General features: G+C 42.2%; 1 protein-coding gene across 1 annotated transcript in view; it reads left to right on the top strand.

Annotated features, from left to right (window-relative positions):
• Positions 1 to 21,826, top strand: part of FAM13A (family with sequence similarity 13 member A) — a 390,503-nt gene continuing 368,677 nt past the window's right edge. Inside the window, exon 1 of the mRNA XM_017545084.2 lies at positions 1 to 349. The gene's annotated coding sequence lies outside the window, so the exon portion shown is untranslated. The remainder of the gene's footprint in view (positions 350 to 21,826) is intronic.

The following is a 21,826-nucleotide window of genomic DNA, read 5'->3' on the forward strand; positions in this document are numbered from 1 at the left end:
CGCTTGGGTTTCCCTCAGCGCCTGGCTGTTTCGGGGCCCGACTGCCTCTCCGGCCGGCAGGGGGCGGCACACGCTCTCCCTGTCTTGGCGCTTTTCCCAGTGGCTCGGCTCTGCGGGCGAGGCTCTTTTCTCACCAAGGGGAAATTTTAGAATCTCACCCCCAGGGGACTGGGTGGGAAAGCGGAGGATCCTCTAGTCCCGTGAGCCGGCTGCGAATGGGGCAGGGCGAGCTCACGTGGGGCGTGTTTACAAACAGCAGCCGCGCCGCCGTGCGGAGGCGGCCGTGGTGTCGGAGCCCAGCGTCAGCGTGCGTGGACAGTGAGAGCCCGAGCGAGGATCATGAGTCACGGTAGGAGCCAGCGGACGTGGGTTCCGGGCAGGAGCTGGGGCGTTCACTCTGCAACACCCAGCCTGGCAAGCCCAGGGTGCAGCGGGCGGCGGTCCCTGGTGCTGATGCTCCGGGACTCGTCACAGTCGCTGTAGAGACGCACCCTTTGCAAAATGGACAGCACCTGGGGAGGCGCCGTGGTTAATTTCCTGCGGCGCCTCCATGCCCGCGACTTCTCAAGTGAAATCAGGGAATTCCTCTTTGACCGAGATTCCCATTATTTGTTTCCAATGGAGACACCTGCGGAACGGTCAGCGCCTTCCCGGAGGAGGGTGGGGCGCATCGCCACCTTGCAGCACCTGTTTCCTGGGAAACGCGGTCGGGCTGCCTTCCTTTCCGTCTTGTGTGTGCGTGTAACAGTTTGAAAAATTGAAAATTCCTCAGTGAAGCGTCTCTCCCGTCTGAACATGAATGTAACCTTTTCGTTAACACAAAGTAACGTAGTAATTCGTCATTTCTTTGACAAGGACATATACTGTTTCTGGAATTTCAGAAACTTGGAGATGGAAATCATAGCGAGCATACTGTAGAAAACAGATGTTGATTCTAAGCCTTCTGTTTGTTTCCGCCGCCAAAACTGCTCAGTTGCCTTTCTCAGCATAGCAGCCTTCCACTATCTGGCATGACAGAAAATTATTTGATCTAGTTATGTTGTGAGGTTGTAAGTGGCTTTTGGCAAATACGTGCTCTCTTCCAAGGTAGACTTCCCCTCTTCCCTGCTCTCCATTTGGCTTCCAGTCAGCCCCTTTCTGGCAATCCTAGTTGACTATTTTGGGTAGATTATAACTTACTTCATTGTAGTTTACTATAACTTTAAAAAATATTCTCCTTTTCCCTGATACTTGTAGAGTGTGAAACACTTGAGTCTGCTAGAACAGCACTTTAACCAAGTGCCGTCCATGTGGAAATGAGGCAGCCTGTAACCAGATGTCAGCTGCTTGCCTTTCTCCCTCTCCCTCCAGTCTACTGGGGTCTCTCTGTCCCAGGATATTTAAATACAAGGGAATTCTGCCTCAGTCTTCCCCTTTTCCACAATATCTCTAGGGTTTAATTTTCTCCCAGATACCACTTGCATTTTTCTGTTTCTCCTGGATTCTTCAGTTTGCTGTTTTATGTCTTGCAGCTGTTCCCTTTATATCACCTTGTGTAAGTTCAAATCTGGATACAGCCCACATTTCTTGATTTTCTCAAATTGCCGCTTCACTCAAGGCAATTGTATTTAGTAGACTTTTAGTAAGATTTTACTCAAGGCAATTGTGTCTTTACACAAAACAATTTTATTGGGTAAACTTTCTCCTTTTGTTGGGGGAAAGGGTGGCTAATTGGTGCAGACATTACAGCCTAAGGGGGAGAGGACTTAGAATGTTAAGAATATGTATATGTATGCATGTGTATATACACATATACATGTATACATATATAGGAACATATATGTGTACACACACACATATATGTATTTTAGACAGGGTCTCTCTCTGCCCAGGCTGGAGTGCAGTGGCGGGACCATGGCTTGGGCTCTCTGCAGCTGCAAGCTTCTAGGTGTGGCGATCCTCTTGCTGCAGACTTCCTAGTAGCCGAGACTACAGGCTACAGGTGAATGCCACCATGCTCAGGTAATTTTTGTATTTTTTGTAGAGATGAGGCCTTGCTGTGTTGCCAGAGCTGGTCTCAAACCCCTGAGCTCAAGTGATCCTTGGCCTTCCAAGTGCTGGGATTATAGGCATGTGCCATCCTGCCTGGTCAAGGATAGATTCTTAAGGTGGTGAAACTACTCTATACAAATATAATGGTGGGTACATGTCATTAAACTTTTGTTCAGATGCACAGAATGTACAACACCAAGAGTGAAACCTAATGGAAACTGTGGGCTCTGTGATAAAAATGTTTCAAGGTAGGCTCATCAATTGTAACTGATGTTGCACTCTGGTGGGCAGTATTGATAATGGGGAGGTTATGGATGTGTAGGGGCAGGGAGTATATGGGAAATCTCCCTGTCTTCTGTGGAATTTTGCTGTGAACCTAAAACTGTTCTAAAAAAATAAAGCCTATTTCTTAAAAATGTAGGCACAAAAAATGAGAATGTTGGGCGCCTAAGGCAACTTACACTTTCTCATCTACTATACTTTCAGCACAGCACACCCCAAGAAGTTCTCCATTGGACACCACTGGGTATTCTATAATTCACTTCAATTCTGATACCATCTGCCTGGAGTGTCCCCCCGGGTTCAGATGCCAATTGCAAGTAGTAGGTTGTTGTCAGGTTGCAACCCAGGCCAGGGTCTGAGGGGAGTTGGTAGGTGGGTGGCAGGTAGTTGAAAGAACCCTTGGGGGACTGTAAGCAGTTGAGATATACCTTTATTCTCTCTTTGTCAGCCTTTGTCTTGGCCACCTGTTCCAGCCGCAGCCCCTCTCAGCACCAGCTCTGGAGCTTCTGCCACCCCCATGCGTGTAGCTGAGCTCCCCGGTGTGCCCACCGCTTGCTGGCTCCCCTCCCAGCCAACTGAGAGATTGCCTTGCTCTCTTTTACAGAGTTAGCAGGGCAGTGATATTACTCGCAGACGATACTGGCTTAAAGCCAGGTAATGAGCCCGCCCATAAGTTACATAATGCACGGGATTGTGTACCTGCGCCCCAGTCCCGCTATGTCATGCAGCACCAGATGTTTACCTTGGCCAACTCTTGACTGCAGTGCAGCTGTTTCCCTTACACTCCACCCGCTAGGCCAAGGGAGTCCTCTTAGAGGAGAAATGTGCCCATAGGGCAGCACCATGGACCCACAGGCCACAGCAGCAGTGCATATGTCCCCCAGAGGAGGGTTCCTTCCTAGGCCATTCCCCTACAAACGGGCAATCACAGAGGCTCTATTAGTCCGTGTTCACACTGCTGATAAAGACATACCCGAGACTGGGAAGAATAAGAGGTTTAATTGGACTTAGATTTCCAAATGGCTGGAGAGGCCCTAGAACCATGGTGGGAGGCAAAAGGCATTTCTTACATGGTGGCAGCAAGAGAAAATGAGAGAGAAGCAAAAGCAGAAACCATTGATAAACCCATCAGATTTCATGAGACTTACTCACTATCACTAGGATAGCATGGGGTAAGACTGGCCCCCGTGATACAATTATCTTCCCGGGTCCTTCCCATGACACATGGGAATTCTGAGAGATACAGTTCAAGTTGCGATTTGGGTGGGAACACAACCAAACCATATCAGAGGCCATACATTAAATACCCAAGCCCTACCTCCAGGGGTCTGCGATTGCCAACCATCTGCAATGGGTGGCTTGGAGGGTCCATGGCCAAAGCCAGGTATTTGTTCACCCTCCTTTGCTAAAGTGGATGTCTGTGCCATCCCAGTCTGGGGGGTCATTACCCATGAACATGTCTACCCCACTATTGGGTAAGTCATCTGCATGATGACTGTAGCCCGTCCCGTCAAACTCATAATCCTGAAGGGCGGCACATGCAGCTGCTAACTGCTTCTCTATCAATGAATACTGGAGCTCAGCTCCCGTCCAAAGTTGGAACCAAAAGCCTACTGGCATTCTAAAGCACCCCATGTGCTGCCATAGGCCCCCGCCAAAATCATCTGTGGTCATATGCACTTTGCGTTCAAATGGGCACCCCTGGTTAATCACTTGTAGGGCCTGTGCTTTGCTGAAGAACCTGGTTGGCTGCCAGAAAGGCTGTCTCAGCCTCATTATCCCAATCCCAGGTAGCCCCCTTTTTTGTCAACCAGTACAACAGTTTTATCATCTGAGCCAAATGGGTCACAAATGCCCGCCAATACCCCAAGAGGCCCTGAAAAGTCTGCAGCTACATCACTGTGGTGGGCCGAGGACATGCCTGAATTTCGTCTATGATGGCCTCTGGTATGGCTTTTGTCTTACCCAACCAGGTAACTCTTAAGAATTGGGCAGTCAATCCAGGCCCTGGGATCTTGGATTCATTGATGGCCCAACCGCATGCTGCCAAATGTCAGAAGAGAGGCGCTGGCACTTCTAAATCTGCAAGAGGATCAGAAGTTAGCATGATATCATCAGTATAATGGAATAGGACATCAATATAATGGAATAGATTTGGACATTTCCAGGTGGCTAAATCCGTGGCAACGAGACCATGGCTATCGGTGGGACTGTGCACATAGTCCTGCAGCAACACTGGGAAAGTCCATTGTCATCCTTCCCATGTGAAGGTGAGCTGTTCCTGGCTCTCCAGAGCAGAGTCAATTGAGAAGAATGCATTGGCCACATCCACCACGTAGTGGTACTGTCCCAATTCCATTGTCAAGTGGTCCATCAAATCTGTGATAAATGGCACAGCCGCCAAGCCATGTAAAATATCCACCCCCAGAATATATTCAGGTATGGGAGAGATATACACAGTGTATAAACAGGGAGCCAAGTAGCTGATGCAAGGCCCAAAGATACAGGTTTTGCTTTCACTGACCAGCCTTCATAGCCATTTATGTATGCAGCCTTACCTGGAAACTTATCTGGGCTCCATAGACAAGGCTACAGTCTGTGCCAGTGTCTACCAGCGCCAGCACCTGCTGTACATTGGTGGGGGACCAGTGGATTGCTAATTCCACATGTGGCATCATGTCATCTGGTATCCCCCAAGCCGGGCATCTCGACCAGCTCCCTAATCAAACACAAAAGGCTCTATACCTCTGCCTGTGTGTAAGTAGTCCTTGAGCTGGAACATCCAGGCGGGCATTTCTGGAATTGCTGCTGTGGGGACAATTGCCTCCACAAAGTTACCGGCACTTCCCAGGTGGGTAGGGGCTCCCCTAGACTGTGCCAACACTGTTTGCCTAACTCCCACAAATCAGTTGGGGTGTAGGCACTGTATGAAGCACATTCTGCCATGGCAGGGGGTCCCTGGGCCTGTGCTTTGGGCCCAGGTGGCTGTTCATGCTCTATTTTCAGGTGGACCATGGAGTGAGCCTGCAGTGGGGGTTCTTCCTCCTCCGTATCAGACCAAGCAGGAGTGTCCAGCTGGGAGGGTGGGCTCAAGCTGGCACTTAACGGCAGTTCCCACTTCTCATTCCAAACTGTGAATCTGGACCTCCGGGTGCTCAGCTTATGTCTGAAGGTCCCTTACCTGTGCTGTGTCCTGCAGCACAGGTAAGGGACTGGACATGCACTGCCCACAACGCAGTCAAAAATGCCCATCTGACTCTGCTGGCGAAGGCATGCCCCTTCTCGGTGCTGTGTGCTTCTGGGTGTTTCAGCACCTTCTCCATGTTCACAGGGGATCCGTCCACTGCTGCTTGTGTTTCCACTGGAGCCCAGCCTCACAGCACAGCCACATAGCCGACCCAGGATCACTGGGGGCTGAGGACTCACTCACCTTGGAATCCTGCCGCCCATACCAATTGTCAGGTTCCAGCCTGAGCAGGTGTCTGAGGGGAGTTGGTAGATGGGTGGCGGGTAGTTGAAAGAACACTAGGGACACTGTAGGCAGTTGGGATATGGCTTTATTTTCTCTCTGTCAGCCTTTGTCTCAGTGTTGCTCGCCCACAGACCCTCTCAGTGCCGGCTGCTGCCACCCTCATGCCTGTAGCTGCACTCTCCAGTGCACTCACCACTTCCTGAATCCCCTCCTGGCTACCTGCAAGGTGGTCTGGCTCTCTCTTACAGAGTTAGCAGTGCAGTTATATTATAGACAATAGTGGCTCAAAGCCAGGTGAGGAGCCCACCCATAACATGGTTACGTAACTGTTATTATGTAATGCATGGGATTGTGTGCCTGCACTCTGGTCCCGCTGTGTCATGCAGCAGCGGTTGTTTCCCTCGGCCTACTCTTGGCTGCAGCGCAGCCATTTCTTTTACAGTTGCCACCGATAGACTTCTGAAGGACTAGCTATAAATTGAGGTTCCCATGATGCCTCTCCTTATGTTCCATTTATTTGCTAGGGCAGCTCACTGAACTCAAGGAAACATGTTACTTACATTTGCTGGTTTACTAGAAGGGATATAACTCAGTACCAGCCAAACAGAAAGGGTACATAGGGCAAGGAATTGGGGGTGGGAGACATGAAGGTTCTATTCCCTCTCTGGTCTTGCCACCTTCCCTGCACTGGATGTGTTCAACCTGGAAGCTTATCAGATTTGATGTTCAAGAGTTTTCACAGAGCTTAATCTCCAGCCCGATCCCTTTCCCAGAGGCCAGTGAGTGGGGCTGAAAGTTCCAACCTTCTAATCACTTGATCTTTCTGCTGACCAGCTCCGTGCTGAGGGGCCTCACCCTAAGTCACTGCATTAGCATAAATTCAGGTGCCATCAAAAGAGGGTGGATGTAAATGTCAAGAGACATCTATTCTGCTGAGATAGTACCGACATGTAAATACCTTATATGGACTTTGAATCATTGGTAGTAGTCTTTATGCAAGATAGCTTTGTAATAGAATAGGACATCTCTAGGTAGATTTACATTCCTAGTTTTTAAGGGACTGCTTTTTTTGTTTTTGGTTTCCATTTACTTTATAATTGATTTTCATTCACTTGGAGATTTTTGTTTTATGATACCCAATAAGCTTAAGATGACATGGGCCAGATGTGGTGGCTCATGCCTATAAACCCAGCACTTTGAGAGGCCAAGGCGGACAGATCACTTGAGCTCAGGAGTAGCAGACCACCCTGGGCAACATGACGAAGTGCCGTCTCTACAAAAAATGCAAAAATTAGCCAGGTGTGGTAGTGCATGCCTGTAGTCGAGCTACTGGGGGTGCTGAGGCGGGAGGATTACTTGAGCCCAGGAAGTCTAGGCTGCAGTGAGCCATGGTGATGCCACCATACTCCAGGATGGGTGACAAAGTGAGACCCTGCCTCAAAAATAAAAAAGAAAAAGAAAAAAAAGACATAAAAATTTTTATCACAATACTATTGTTATTCTATGTAACTTAGTAACTTATTTAATGCCAGTAATCAGTGGTTTGCACAAAAACCATTTACTGTTCAGCTGCATTAAGGGACATAAAATATTAAGGGAAATTTTCCAGATAAAATATGATTTCTTCTTTTGGAGTATGTGGGGGAAGAAGGGTCTGTTAGGGCAGTGTGAGGGTGTACAACTAGATCACTTACACACGCAGTTCCCGATAGGGTTCGAGCTTCTGTGAGAATCTAATGCTGCCACTCATATGAAAGGAGGCAGAGCTCAGGCCGTAATACCCACCCGCCTCCCACTCACCTCCTGCTGTGCGGCCCAGTTCCTGACAGGCCACCCGTCTGTATCCTGGGGGTTTGGGACCCCTGTGTTAGGGAAAACAGAATGTGAAATAGTTCTCATCAGTAAAATGAAAGCTTTTCCTTTGACATCTCTTTCAGCTCGAACATTTTACTTCATATTATAGACAAGAGCCCTAATTAGAAAATACATAGAGAAAATATAACTGGCAAAAATATCCTTTTGCATAAAGGTAGGAACACTTTTCCACTTGAAAATGTCTAGACAAAAGTGAAAGTTCTGATTTACTCACTGGAAAATCCCAGATCTTTTCAGAAAAGTTGGTAAGTTATAATACTGAAAGACAGGGAGTTCTGAAACTCTTGAGTCATATAGATGTCAGTGGGGAACTTTTAAACTTGGTTTTGTTTTCTTTGTTTCTTGGTTGGCCGGTGGGTGGTAGGTTTTCAGATGGCTGGGAGCATAGGCAAAGGTAAGAGAATGAGTTCCCAGGAGGGTAGAAAAGATTTCATGGGGCTAAAAAAAAAGTGAAAATTATTGGTGGCGATGTTTAAAGAAAAGTTAGATTTGCTTCCTGAAAAACACTTAGATATAAATTGAAGAAACCAGTGAATTGGCTGAGTGGGGTATGAGAAATGTGAGTAGGAAATGTGAATGAAAATTATATGCACTGCTTACCTTTCCAAGCCTGCCCAATTTCCAACACTCATTAGAGGAGCCCTCAGTTCTGTCCCAGGTTGGTAAGGTCAGTTTAACTGAGAGCCCGTCATGCATCACACCACCCATTCTCCCTCTCCTCAGCATGTACAGCTTCATATTTTTTAGCTTTTCATGCTTCCCCTTTAGCCTGGGAAACTTTTTCCTTCCTCTGTACATCTGTACATCCTTTCAAGTCCTACTTTGTCTTCAGAGCCACATTTATTGAGGTTGCTCTTCAGACCCTATGGGTTGGAATCACCTGGAGTCCAATATATAGCTTTCCCAGGCTCACACCGGGGATGAAGCCCAGGAATCTCTATTTTCAGTGAGCATCCCATGTGATTCTGTTACACTAAAGTTTGAAAACGTTTTATGGTTAGCAACTGTTTGAATATAAAATTCCTCCCTTATAACATATTCTTTTGAAAGGGAGCTTTTCTTCCTCCTCTTCCTTCTTCTTATTAAATTATACACAGTCTTTGAAGAAAAGGATGAAATACAGAAAAGCAAAAAGGAAAATAATAATGCCAACATATAGAGATAATTACAACATTTTACTGTATATCCATTTTTTTTTTTTTTTTTTTTTTTTGAGATGAAGTTTCGCTATTGTTGCCAAGGCCGGATGGAGTACAGTGATGTGATCTCGGCTCACGGCATCCTCCGCCTCCCAGGTTCAAGTGATTCTCCTGCGTCAGCCTCTGAGTAGCTGGGATTACAGGTGCCCACCACCATGCCTGGCTAATTTTTGTGTTTTTAGTAGAGACAGGGTTTCACCATGTTGGCCAGGCTGGTCTTAAGCTCCTGACCGCCTTGGACTCCCAAAGTGCAGAGAGGACAGGTGTGAGCCACCGCACCAGCCTCCATTGCCTTTCGTATATCAATTTATCCCATAGTCCCACCTTAGCCTCCTGAGTAGCTAGAACTACAGGCATCAACTACCACATTAAGCTAATTTTTATTTTTTGTACAGACAGGGTCTTGCTTTGTTGCCCAGGCTGGTCTCAAACTCCTGGCCTCAAGCAATCCTCCCACCTTGGCCTCCTGAAGTGTTAGGATTTGAAGGCTGATTCACTGTGCTTGGCCCTATATACTTTTATACATGTTCTTTGCAGTAATGTATTATATATATTATATTGTGATTCTCATTAGCCAAATACCACCAGGAACACACCTATAACCAAAATTGGGCTTACTACTCGAGCAAGGGAGATTCATACCTTGGAAAACAAATATCTCATTAAGACGGAGTCAAGAGATGCTTATTGTAGGATTTGAGCTTAGCTAACGTGATTTTAGGGAAGGTCCAAGAAAGAATCTGTTCTCAACAGGGTGTTGTCAGAAAGCAGAAGCAATTTGGGTATTAAGTATATTAGTAATTTTTATCGAGGAAGCTGGAGGAACAGAGAGAGGCCAGAGCTGTCACTAGAGAAGTTATCCAGGAACGTGGGATGTTTGGTTATTTTTGTGGCCACACAGCATTTTTCCCCCACCCCCTCATTAAATTTCTATTCAAGCAAGATTATGAGTTGATCTTGTTTTTGTCTTGTTTCACCACAGTCATGGCAAGTCCTTCTCTGATGTTGATATTCTACAAAATTACTTAGGTTTCATAGGATGAATACCATGCCTACCTTGTTTGTAGCATTTAGCACATCCCAAAGGATTCATGATCCAAAAAAGTTTAATAATCATTGCTAGATTAACTCATTTAGGCTTGCAGCTAGTTCATTTGGTTAGATGTATCATGATGTAATTCTACCTTAGTGAGATTCTCTTATGCTTTAGAAAGACAATTATAGTCATCTATTGCTTAATGATGGGGATGTGTTTGGAGAAATGTGTTTTTAGGCAATTGCATCATTGTGTGAATGTCATAGAGTGTACTCGTACAAACCTAGATGATATAGCCTACCACGCACCTAAACTATATGGTATAACTTGTTGCTTCTGGGCTGTGAACCTGCACTGTACTGTATAAATCCTGTAGACAATTGTAACACAATGTTAAGTATTTGTGTTTCTAAATATATCTAAACATAGAAAAAATACAGTAAAAATACAGTATTATAATCTTATAGGACCACCATTATATACATAGTCTGTTGTTGACTGAAATGTCATTATGTGATACATCACTGTATTAACACCTGGCTTGAATGCTTGTCCATTAAAATAATCCCTTTAATCCTGCATGATAGTGTTTATCAGACTCCAATCAACAGCTTTTCTCAACTTTTCTTCACTCATACAAATCCCATACCATTAGTAGTAACACCCCATTGCCTCCAACCCTCTTTTCTGCCCATGACAACCACTAACATACTTTATGTCTCTATTCTAGATACTTTGTGTAAATGAAATCATGTGTCCTTCACTTAGCATGTTTTCAAGGTTCATCATTTTGTAGCATGTATCAGTACATCATTTTCTTTTATTGCTGAATAATATTCCACTATATAGATAGATCATATTTTATTTATTCTTTCATCAGTTCCTTGGTTTCTGCTGTTTGGCTATAAACATTAATGTACAAGTTTTTGTATGGACATATGTCTTCATTTCTCTTGAGTATATTACTAGGACTAAAATTGCTTGATCATATGGTAATTTTCTGTTTAATCTCCTGAGGAAATATTTTCTAAAGCAGCTAGATTCTTTTACAAAAAAATGCATGAGCGTTCCAAATTCTCCACATCCTCAACAACGCTTGTTATTGCCTGTCTTTTTTATTATAACCATCCCAGTGGGTGTGAAGTGGTATCTCACTGTGGTTTTGATTTGCATTTCCCTGGTGGCTAATGATATTGAGCATCGTGACATGTGCTTATTGACCGTATGCTGTCTTTTTCTGGAGAAATATCTCTTCAGGTCCTTTACCTGGTTTTGATTTGGGTTACAATAGTCCTATGTTAAATGTTGCACTCACTGTTTCCCTGTTTGCTTTCTTAGAAGAGAAGCAGAAGAAATAAATTGAGAAGTATCTCTGTATTTAGCCCAACTGATGTTGAAGATACTGCCCATGATGTACTGTCATTTTATTTTGGGATTTATATGATAAAACCTGGCTATATTTAATGTCAGGGAAAAAATATTACCAGATGAAATTTGATTTTCTTTTCTCTGACACAAGAACTAGATGTGTCCATTTTAACGTTGACTTCTACAAATCCGTGTGCTTTATTTTGTGTTTACTTGTTCTACTAATTCATGTTGAATTCTTAGAACTTTTCTTCTTTCCATTAAGTTCAATTTTAATTGTATGTTTTAATGGTGAGTCTCTTTTAATATTATAATTGCGTTGACCATTGTTTGGAAACATGTAGGGTAAACTAAAATTAAGAGACTTGGCAGGCAGTGCATCTTAGTGATAAACCTTTTGGGTTCCTGAAACACAGTCTTTGGTTTGTACTTCTGACTGCCACCTACCAGCCATGGAACCTTGGGCTGGCTGTGTAAAATCCTTTACTTATGGAAAATGGGAATAAAGATCAAACTGATGTTGTTTGGTTTTGAAGAAGGAAGTGAAATGGTACATATACATTGCTTTGCAGAGTGCCCAGCACATCGTAAGCACTAATACTAGCTATGATTTTATGACTCCTTAGGTCTTCCAAATCTCCTTATCTCCTGAGATAAGGAGGCTTTGAAAAGAGATATAGATAACTCAAAGCCAACTATAGTGAGAAATACCAGATCAATTTGTATACCCAGAATTAATTGTCGATTATTTGCAAGAATGTATTATATATATATATTATGTATATATAACCATATATATTTTTTTAATTAAAAGGGGGTTCACAAAACTACCTCAAGATTGTCTACTGAAAATTCTGATTTCATTAATCCAAAACAGATGCACATTTTCTGCCTGTGTTTTAATCCCGAATCACAGCATATTACACATATTGTGGCTTTGGCAGATTTATAACCTGTCTAAAGGTATCTGAAGTAGATGATAAAGATATAAAATGTGTAATGCAGTTGACAGTCTTCAAATAGTTACTCTTTTGGAAATATGTTTGCAATATATCTTATTATCTTTGTTGTACTTTATATCATAAGGTTTAAACATCATAAAAATTGAAGATGGGGTCTAACTGCCATTCCTAGTATTTGTATTTATTATATAACTCTTCTAAGCCCTGACACCTCAATTCTGAAAAGTAGTAGTAAATGTTAACTCTTTTTTCTTGGATTTCCATATTTTTCCTCTTGCTTTGTTATATGCGTGTGTTTTCCCCAGCCCCCTTCTCTGAACATTTAAGCTTGTAGTTCCCCAACTTGCTTTTATCTTCTGCATTGTGTTCTATGTCCTTGGGAGATATAATAGTGGGCTTGTTTAAAAACGTGGAAAGTCCCTATCAGCAGTGTGCCAAAACTGATATACTGATGACGTTATTGCTGTGGTTAGGAGAGGTTTATGGGCTTATAAATTCGTCGTTTTGAAATTGATTATATTTGAATTTTTTCTTAATTGGTAGTTTTCCATAGTATTAGAAAGAAATAAAAACAGGCTTATTTGATATACACTACTATAACACAGGAGTTAGTTTTGCACTAACCTTATTTTTTTTTCTGAGTTTTGTTTTAAACCAATAGGTGATTTTAGTTAATTTTTCATTGCCACTGTCACAAAAGATTGTTTGTTTGTTTTTTCTGATGGATGATTCACATGCAACAGTAGGGCTTTACCTCCCTCTCTTCCTCCCCCCATTCCTTCCTTCCTTTACTCTGTCCCTTCCTGTTTCCTTCCTTTCTTCCTCCCCCAACCTTTTCTTTTTTTGAGAAAGGGTCTTGCTCTGTCTCCCAGGCTAGAGTACAGTGACAGAATCTTGGCTCAACCTCCCAAGCTCAGGTAATCCTCCCTCCTCAGCCTCCCAAGTAGCTGGGACCACAGGCGTGCACCACCACACCCAGCTAATTTTTGTATTTTCTGTAGAAATGAGATTTCACCATATTTCCCAGGATGGTCTTGAACTTCTGGACTGAAGCAATCCACCCACCCTGGCCTCCCACAGTGCTGGGATTACAGGCATGAGCCACTGCACCCAGCCCCTTCCCCTTTTTTGAGCTGAAAGATTTCCTCCCCTTTGTATAGTTTGATACTTCTTGATATAAGTGACTAGGAAATTGATTTATCACAATCTAAAGTAGGTAATTTCTTGGCCATCAGAGTTTTGCTATAACCCAATGAAGGGAAACAAACATTGTTGTATTATAAAACAATGATTTAGTGACAATTTATGCTCATAAATAATAATTGAAGTTTTGTAACTATAGTAATATGAAACATTGTTACCAGTTAACATGTTACACTAACATGTAAGCAGTTAACTGTGTAGAGACAAAGGGAAAACTTTCCTTTTACCTCTTGAAGGTTTGCTGAAGATCAGCAGGCCAAAGCCAGATTAATAGGTTAAATAGCATACAAACTTATTAACATGCTTAGGGGGAGAACCAGAGAGGATAACCTCACCACACAGTGGGGTACAGATGGTTATGTATCCTTAGGGGAAAGACAGATGGAGAAAGTGTTGGTGATTTTAAGGGGGTAGTAAATGATTTTTAGGGGAATTGAATTTTAGGGGAATTATGGGCTTGAAGAACATATAGTGGCCTGGGATATAAAGTCTGTTGGGCCCACAGAGGAGCCAATGATCTGTGACAAAAATCTGTCCAGATATGTTAGACTTCAGTCTTTCTTCCAATATGAGCTTAGTTAATAAAATCTAAAGGAAGGGATTAGTGGTCATTGTTTTCTTCTTTGGAAGATTTGGACTTTGGGCAGATAAGGGAACTTCAGTGCTTCGGGAGAGTGAGAGGATTGGGAGAATGGAAGAGGAAGGGGCGATTGAGACTTTCTCTTCAGTTCAACATGTCAGAGCACTATATTTGGGATATCAGTTTCTGAGACTCAGCAACTGACACATGAATGCTCAAGAGTCCTAAAGCAATGCCCCCTCCATCTTACCTGACAGTCATGATATCCTAGTATATTATAAATCATATGAGTTTTAAGGCTTTTAGAATTATGTTTTATTTATTGAAAAATCCACTGAGAGAAGCACAGTGTGTGCAGTAGTCCATGGCACATGGGATGCTCTTAATAAATATTTGATTGTTAAATGAATAAATAACTGCACTATTGAGTTTCTGTTCTATTCTGGTTGTACGTCTTTCTAGCGGTGTGATTTTCTATGAGTTTAAAATGTGTTTCATCATAAAATGGAAATAATGGCATTTATATCCTGGCTTTTTTTCATGTTGATTGATTAAGATAATGTAGGTAAAAGTCCTTGATTTTTGATATTAAAAAATAATTCTTGAGGACACCTCTATAATGTTTTTGTCAGTTGTGGTATTGGTCTCCAGTTACAATTGACAGTGATGTTCATTATACATCATTACCCGTAGCCTCATCATAATTGGAAATCAGATCTGTTCCAAAGAAAGGGATTTACTGATATTAATTTAATGCATAAAAAAATCCAAAACTCCTTTTCAGAAAGTAAAAAACAAAACCAAAAACTTGTAGGCTTCTTAACATACACAAATTTCAGTCAGAGAAGCATGGATTTAAAACCTGTCTTTGGGAGGTTCTTTCAAGATAGCCAAATAGGAACAGCCCTGGTCTGCAGCTCCCAGAGAGATCAACAAAGAAGGCAGGTGATTTCTGCATTTCCAACTGAGGTACCCAGCTCATCTGACTGTGACTGGTTAGACAGTGGGTGCAGCCCATGAAGTGAGAGCTGAAACAGGGTGGGCATTGCCTCACCCAGGAAGCACAAGGGGTCGGGGAACTCTCCCCTAGTCAAGGGAATCCGTGAAGGACTGTGCTGTGAGAGATGGTGCACCCAGGCCCAGATGCTACACTTTTCCCATGGTCTTTGCAGCCTGCAGACCAGGATATTCCCTCAGGTGCTTATGCCACCAGGGCCATGGGTTTCAAGCACAAAACTGAAGAACCGTTTGGGCAGACACCGAGCTACCTGCAGGAGTTTTTTTCATACCCTAGTGGCACCTGGAATGTCATTAAGACAGAACCATTCACTTTCTGGAAAGAGGGTTGAAGCCAGGGAGCCAAGTAGTCTAGCTCATTGGATCCTACCCCATGGAGCCCAGCAAGCTAAGATCCACTGGCTTGAAATTCTTGCTGCCAGCACAGCAGTCTGAAGTCAACCTAGGATGCTTGAGCTTGGTGGGGAGAGGGGCGTCCACCATTACTGAGGTTTGAGTGAGTGGTTTTCCCCTCATAGTGTAAACAAAGCTACCATGAAGTTCAAACTGGGTGGAGCCAACTGCAGCTCTCTTCCTCTGAAAGAAAGGCAGCAGCTACAGACAGGGGTTTATAGATAAAACTCCCGTCTCCCTGGGACAGAGCACCTGGGGTAAGGGACAGCTATGAGTGCAGCTTCAGCACACTGAAACATTCCCACCTGCCAGCTCTGATCTGAAGAGAGCAGTGGATCTCCCTGCACAGTGCTCAAGCTCTGATAAGGGACAAACTGCCTCCTTAAGTAGGTCTCTGACCCCCATGCCTCCTAACTGGGAGAGATCTCCCAGCAGGGGTCAACAAACACCTCATACAGGAGAGCTCCAGCTAGCACCTGGCAGATGCCCCTCTGGGATGAAGCTTCCAGATGAAGGAAAAGGCAACAATCTTCGCTGTTCTGCAGCCTCCACAGGTGATTCCCAGGCAAACAGGGTCTGTAGTGGACCTCCAGCAAACCCCAGCAGCCTGCAGCAGAGGGGTCTGATTGTTAGAAGGAAAACTAACAAATAGAAGGCAATAGCATCAACATCAACAAAAAGGACATCCACACAGAAACCTCACCAGAAGGTCACCAACATCAAAGATCAAAGGCAGATAAATCCACAAAGATGAGTAAAAAACAGTGCAAAAAGGCTGAAAATTCCAAAAACCAGAATGCCTCTTCTCTTCCAGGGGATCACAACTTGTCAGCATGGGAACAAAACTGGACAGAGGAATTTGATCAATTGACAGAAGTAGGCTTCAAAAGGTGAGAAATAACAAACTCCTCTGAGCTAAAGGAGCATGTACTGACCCAATGCAAGGAAGCTTAGAACCTTGAAAAAAGGTTAGCGGAATTGCTAACTAGAATAACCAGTTTACAGAACATAAATGACCTGATGGAGCTGAAAAACACAGCACGAGAACTTCATGTAGCATACACAAGTATCCGTAGCCGAATCAGTCAAGCAGAAGAAAAGGATATCAAAGATTGAAGATCAACGTAATGAAATAAAACATTAAGACATTATTAGAGAAAAAGAATGAGGAGGAACAAACAAAGCCTCAAAGAAATATGGGACTATGTGAAAAGACCAAACCTACATTTGATTGGTGGACCTGAAAGTGATGGGGAGATTTTGACTAAGGCTCAAAGTAAAGGGATGGAGGAATATTTATTGAAAGCAAAAAAAAGCAGGGATTGCAATCCTGGTATCTGATAAAACAGACTTTAAGCCAACAAAGATCAAAAACAAAAAGCAAAGAAGGACATTACATAATAGTAAACGAATCAATGCAACAAGAAGGGCTAACTCTTCTTGTTAAATATATGCGCACCCAATACAGGAACACCTAGAGTCACAAAACAGGTTCTTGGACACGTACAAAGAGACCTAGACTCCCACACAATAATAGTGGGAGATTTTAACACCCCACTGGCAGTATTAGATAGATCAATAAGACAAAAGATTAACAAGGATATTGAGGACTTAAACTCACTCACCTCTGGACAAAGAGGATCTAATAGACATCTACAGAACTATCTACCCCAAATCAACAAACTATACATTCTTCTCAGCACCTTATCATATTTATTCTAATATTGATCACATAATTGGAAGTAAAACACTCCTCAGCAAAGCAAAAGAATGGAAATCATAACAAACAGTCTCTCAGACCACAGTGCAATCAAATTAGAACTCAGGATAAAGAAACTCACTCAGAACCACACAGTTACATGGAAATTAAACAACCTGCTCCTGAATGACTACCAGGTAAATAACAAAATTAAGGCAGAAAGAAATACGTTCTTTGAAACCATTGAGAACAAAGATACAACATACCAGAATTTGGGACACAGCTAAAGCAATGTTTAGAGGGAAATTTATAGCACGAAATGCCCACATCAGAAAGCAGGAAAGATCTAAAATGGACGCCCTAACATCACAATTAAAAGAACTAGAGAAGCAAGAGAAAACAAGCTATCAGAAGACAAATAACTGAGCTCAGAGCAGAACTGAAGGAGAGAGAGACATGAAAAACCCTTAAAAAAAATCCATGAATCCAGGAGCTGATTTTTAGAAAAGATTAACAAAATAGACTGCTAGCCAGACTAATAAACAAGAAAAGAGAGAAGAATCAAATAGACACAATAAAAATGATTAAGGGGATATCACCTATGATCCCACAGAAATACAAACCACCATCAGAGAATACTATAAACACCTCTATGCAAATAAACTACAAAATCTAGAAGAAATGGATAAATTCCTAGACACATACTGCCTTCCAAGATTGAACCAGGAAGAAGTCAAATACCTGAAGAGACCAGCAACACTTTTGAAATTGAGACAGTAATTTATAGCCTACCAACCAAAAAAAAAGCCCAGGATCAGACAGATTCACAATCAAATTCTACAAGACATGCAAAGAGGAGCTGGTACCATTCTTACTGAAACTGTTTCAACAGTAGAAAAAGGGGGACTCCTGCCTAACTCATTTTTTGAGGCCAGCATCATCCTGATACCAAAACCTGGTAGAGACACAACAAAAAAGAAAATTTCAGGCCAGTAAGTGTGATGAACATTGATGTGAAAATCCTCAATAAAATACCAGTAAACCAGAGTCAGCAGGACATCAAAAAGCTTATCCAGCACAATCAAACTGGCTTCATCCCTGAGATGCAAGGCTGGTTCAACATATGAAAATCAATAAACGTAATTCATCACATAAACAGAACCAATGACAAAAACCATGATTATCTCAATAGATGCAGGAAATGCCTTCAATGAAATTAAACACCTCTTCATGCTAAAACATTCAATAAACTAGGTATTAATGGAATGTATCTTAAAATAATAAGAGCTATTTATGACAAACCCACAGCCAATATCATACTGAATGGACAAAAGCTGGAAGCATTCCCTTTGAAAACCAGCACAAGACAAGGATGCCCTCCCTCACCACTCCTATTCAATGTAGTAGTGGAAGTTCTGGCCAGGGCAATCAGGCAAGAGAAAAAAATAAAGGGTATTTAGATAGGAAGAGAGGAAGTCAAATTGTCTCTGCAGATGACATGGTTGTATATTTAGAAAACCCCATTGTCTCAGCCCAAAATCTCCTTAAGCTGATAAGCAACTTCAACAAAGTATCTGGATATAAAATCAATGTGTAAAAATCACAAGCATTCATATATATCAATAATAGCCAAATCATAGTGAACTCCTATTCACAATTGCTACAAAGAGAAGAAAATACCTAGGAATACAACTAACAAGGGATGTGAAGGACCTCCTCAAGGAGAACTACAAACCACTGCTCAAGGAAATAAGAGAGGACATAAACAAATGGAAAAGCATCCATGCTCATGGACAGGAAGAATCAATATCATGAAAATGGCCATACTGCCCAAAGTAATTTATGGATTCAATGCTATCCCCATCAAGCTGCCATTGACTTTCTTCACAGAATTAGAAAAAATGACTTTAAATTTCATATGGAACCAAAAAAGATGCCGTATAGCCAAGACAATCCTAAGCAAAAAGAGCAAAGCTGGAGGCATCATGCTACCTGACTTCAAATTATACTACAAGGCTACAGTAATCAAAACAGCATGGTACTGGCACCAAAACAGAGATACAGACCAGTCGAACAGAACAGAGGCTTCAGAAATAATGCCTCACATCTGCAATCACCTGATCTTTGACCTGACAAAAACAAGCAATGGGGAAGGGATTCCCAATTTAGTCAATGGTGTTGGGAAAATTGGCTAGCCATATGCAGAAAACAGAAACTGGACCTCCTCCTTGCATCTTATACAAAAAGTAATTCAAGGTGGATTAAAGATTTAAATGTAAGACCTAAAACCATAAAAACCCTAGAAGAAAACCTAGGCAATACCGTTCAGGACATAGGCATGGGCAAAGACTTCATGACTAAAACACCAAAAGCAATGGTAGCAAAAGCCAAAACTGACAAATGGAAGCTAAAGAGCTACTGCACAGAAAAAGAAACTATCATCAGATGAACAGGTAACCTACAGAATGGGAGAAAATTTTTGCAATCTATTCATCTGACAATGGGCTAATATTTATGATCTACAAAGAACTTAAACAAATTTACAGGGAAAAAAACAATGCCATCAAAAATTTGGCAAAGGATATGAACAGACACTTTCAAAAGAAGATGTTTATGCAGCCAAAAACATATGAAAAAAACCTCATCATCATCAGTCATTAGAGAAATGCAAATCAAAACCACAATGATATACCATCTCTTGCCAGTTAGAATAGCGATCATTAAAAAGCCAGGAAACAGTAGATGCTGGAGAGGATGTGGAGGAATAGGAACACTTTTACACTGTTGCGAGTATAAATTAGTTCAACCATTGTGGAAGATAGTGTGGTGATTTCTCAAGGATCTAGAGCTAGAAATACCATTTGACCCAGCAATCCCATTACTGGGTATATACCCGAAGGATTACAAATTGTTCTACTATAAAGACATGTGCACACATATGTTCATTGCAGCATTGTTTAGAATAGCAAAGACCTGGGACCATCCTAAATGCCCACCAATGATAGACTGGATAAGAAAATATGGCACATACACACCATGGAATACTATGCAACCCTCAAAAAGGATGAGTTCACGTCCTTTGTGGGGACATGGATGAAGCTGGAAACTATCAGTCTCAGCAAACTAACACAGGAACAGAAAACCAAACACCGCATGTTCTCACTCAGAATTGGAAGTTGAACAATGAGAACACATGGACACGGGGGGAATCATCACACACCCGGGCCTGTCAGGGGTTGGAAGGCTGGGGAGGGATAGCATTAGGAGAAATATTTAATATTGATGATGGGTTGATGGGTGCAGCAAACCACCATGGCACGTGTATACCTGTATAACAAACCTGCACATTCTGCACATATATTCCAGAACTTAAATGTGTGTGTGTGTGTGTGTGTGTGTGTGTGTGTATAAACAAACCTGTCTTTGTCCATTACTTACTGTGCAAGTGTGACCTTCCCTAAGTCTCATTCTCTCATTTGACATATGTGAATAATAATACATATGCTGTAGAATTGTTTTGAAAACTAAATGAGAATATATATGAAGCTCTTGGTAATAAAAGAATTCTAATATATGTTCCCTATAACCACTCATAAATTTAAACTACCTTCTAATTTTAGTTCTGGGAATTATCATTCAAAATACCTATTTTCTTGTATTGTTCATGACTTTTTTTTTCAAATAAGTTTTTTGGTTTTGTTTTTTACTTTCTGAAAAGCAATTTCAGATTTTCTTTTCTTTAGGAATATAAACAGCATTACTTCATAGCACTGTGCCAGCCAGTTTTTAAAATGAAAATATATTTTAAAAATTTACTGTGTCTTTTAAAAAAAATCAAATGTGATTTCTTCAAGAATTTCAGTTAACTTTATTCAAAGGTAAGGCTCAAAAAAATTCAGTGGATTCCTCCTGATAAAAAGAAGTTGAAATATGGGACTCAGTTATTAAGGGTTTACAAACATATTTTTCCAGGAGCACTGTACTCCTATTTTTCTTTCTCTCTCTGACTAGTTTCTCTTGATACATTTATTATTACTCCTGAGTGTTCATCCTTTTTCAGCTCTCTGAACTTTCTCTAAAATCCCTTAGAAATAATACCTGTGACATGTGCTTATGTGTTTCCCCTCTTTTGTTCTGATAACCCCCATGTTCTTGTTTCTTATCATAACTTTTAAATAGCTCCCAGAGTGTGTACAGAAGCAACTCAGATTTATTAACACATGTTCAACATATTGATTGTACAAATATGTATGTTAAGAAGCTTGCAAGAGACTGGGCATGGTAGCACATGCCTGTAAACCCAACACTTTGGGTGGCTGAGGCACAAGGATCGCTTGAGCCCAGGAGTTTGAGACCAGCCTGAGTTGTAACATGGCACAATCTCCGTTTCTAAAAAAACCTTAAAAATTAGCTGAGTGGGGTAGTGCACTCCTATAGTCCCAGCTACTTGGAAGACTGGGATGGGAGGATCACTTGAGCCTCAGAGGTTGAGGTGCAGTGAGCGGCGATTATGCCAGCGCACTCCAGCCTGGATGACAGAGTGAGACCCTGTCTCAAAAAACAAACAAGAACCTTACAGGGTACACCACACACACACACACACACACACACACACACACACACACACACACACACACACACACACACGGGATGGGGGGAAGAGAGAGAGAAGAAAAGATTCTCCCTTGCCCTGTTCTTCAAGGAGTTTG

The sequence above is a fragment of the Cebus imitator genome, unplaced genomic scaffold (genome assembly GCF_001604975.1).
Source record: "Cebus imitator isolate Cc_AM_T3 unplaced genomic scaffold, Cebus_imitator-1.0 Scaffold177, whole genome shotgun sequence".
NCBI lineage: Eukaryota > Metazoa > Chordata > Mammalia > Primates > Cebidae > Cebus > Cebus imitator.